Here is a 2,709-nt window from a genome sequence, read left to right as displayed (position 1 = left end):
AAAGTCTACCTAATTCATAAATCCATCTAGCTTCTCGTCTAAGTAACTCCTCAGTGATATTCCCACCTCTTATATTAACATTCACTCCCTCCAGACCCATGACCCCTAAGGAATCAGCAGAGCACCCATGAGCGACTAAAAAATGTGCTGCCACTGAGGTAATAGTTTTACCTTTAGATCTATCAGATCTAGATGTGGCAATATTCGATAGGAGCTGTTGGGTTCTGCATTGCAGCTCTTGTGTTGTTTGTCCTACGCAAATTTTGTCACATCCACAGATCAGCTCATAAATCACATTCCGTGATCGGGAGTTAATGTATGCTCTCGACTGTATCTGTGTAGACAAATGTTGTACTGAAATACCCCTGCCCGAGATCATCCGTGGGCAAATTGAGCAGTTTCCACAAGGAAAGAACCCTTATTGAAGTGGCCTGTTCTTAATTTAGTGGTGTGGCATCTAAAGTGGCTGTTTGATAAATAGTCCTTTAAATTCTTTGCCGTTCTTGCCACCACTTTGGGCTGGTCCCCAATAAAAGGTCTTAATCTTGGCTCACTCCTTAGTATGCCCCAATTGGCATTCATGATTCGATATACATCATTCCATTGGTTGTTGAATCTTGTGATCAAATTGATGTTATTCGTTACTGATCTTACCCGGGGTTTAAGAGCCTCTTCTCTTGTTTTATTCCTTGAGAATTCAAAGGCTCCTGAGATGATTCTCCGAGGATACCCATGCTCACGAAATCTATTAGTCACATGGCGAGATTCTCTAATGAAGTCCCCTGAGTGACTACAGTTTGTTCTAAGTCTGAGGAATTGGCCTTTTGGGATTCCTTTTCTCAAATGTGCTGGATGGAAACTCCTAAAATGTAGCAGATTGTTTGAGGCCGTCTGTTTCCCAAACAGCGTCGTAGTGATACGATTCTGATCAATCGACAGCTTTAAATAAAAAAAATCCACTGAAACAGTAGAGAAAAAGGACCTGAGTTTAATATTCCAACATTTATTGTTAAGCTCATCAATAAAAGTACACAGTTCTTCAGGTGTTTCAGACCAAATTACAATGATGTCATCTATATATCGCAACCATTTTATGCTTGGTGCAAATTTATGTATAGCCAGGAGATGTATATATACGTATATCATTATTTAATACTGTATTACAACATTGGATCTATTATATATGTTCCATTTTGGAATGTTTTTAGATGTTTTTAATTGTGTGTAGTGTTTTTGGTGTGGAAATAAAATATTTAGCATTTTTGCTAAAAGAATTTCTGTGGTGATCCTATGTCTTATGCATGTACTTTTTCTCTTTAATGCTTTTGGTATATTATATTTTACATGCACTTTAGTGATCCCATTTGATGATTTTAACATTATTTTGATGGTTCCCACTTAAAAATAAAAGTTACAAACGTTGTTCAGCCCATTTTAAGGGTTTTTCTAAAGTGGAGGCACATCGTACAGGATTATTAAATGGATTTGAATGCTAGGGAAGCGGCTTGGCAGGAACAAATGAAAGATATTTTTGGCCCAGCAGAGGGCGCTGTGGCTACAAGTGGTTTCATTAGTGGTGGGGATTTCCAGAATTTGACTATGGAGTTGATTAATTTACATAAAAAATTAACCAAGACATGGTGGAACATTACAAGCTTGGTTGAGTATAAAAGATTGGGCCTGGTGCCTCGTGGACTCAGAGTACAGATATTCCCGGCATGGGAGGTAGACCAGAATTTTAAAACTACCTGGGAAAATGGCTTATTAAAATGTTCCTATATTATTATTGATATGTTGATTGAATAGGACAACTTGGTTTTGTCTAAAATCAAGGGGGATATAAAAAAGAAGGAAGCTGAATTAGGCACATTTGATACAAAGACACAAATAGACTCGTTCAAAATCCACCTAAAAGAGTTGATCGATATATATGAGAGAGACATCATTAGGGGTAAGAATAATAAGTTTCAGAGGGACAAAATAGATTTGAGGGAACAAAGAATGTACAGGTGAACACACCAGGGTAACAGGAGGAGATCTAAGGTGTATGGTAATAAAACTGGTGAAACCAACGTTGGAACAGGTCCTGACTTGAGCAGTGATTTTTTATCAGCAGACACGAGCAATCGAGAAAGCAACATAGAAGGGGGCAGAGAAATCCCAAAAAATCGTACAAAGAGAAATCGGAATTACAGGGTTTGGTCCCTGAGCTTGAAACGAGAAACACGCTACGGCAATCGGAAACACTACTAAATTTAGATCACCCCACAGACAAAGCAACTGATGCTAAAAATGAGTTACATATTATCAATCTCTCCACATACCAACTTTTGGAGATAGAGGTCAATTTACTCACGAAAGGACTGTCGTTCTCACCAATGAGTGGACTTGATAAATTTGAACTGACTAAAGATCTTTACCTGTTCTGTAGACAACTAGCATTTAAAATATTGTATCATCAACCGTCACTAATAGGTGAACTTCCAGACCAGGATAGACAAGTTTTCAGAGATCTAATAGACCTATTGACTGAAAATGAGAACACACAGGGTAGGAGAAGATTTAATGGTAGACTACCGTCACAGGCAACCCCAAAATGTTCTGTTTCCGGCCATTCAGATATTCTTTGAAACAACAAGTAATTTAACAAAAGAGAAGAAATTAGCACTATCCAGGTTAAGACAGAATGATTCATTTGAAATCAAAGAA

This window comes from Ranitomeya variabilis, chromosome 1 (assembly GCF_051348905.1).
Source record: "Ranitomeya variabilis isolate aRanVar5 chromosome 1, aRanVar5.hap1, whole genome shotgun sequence".
Classification (NCBI taxonomy): domain Eukaryota; kingdom Metazoa; phylum Chordata; class Amphibia; order Anura; family Dendrobatidae; genus Ranitomeya; species Ranitomeya variabilis.
Note: the sequence above shows the minus strand (reverse complement) of the source record.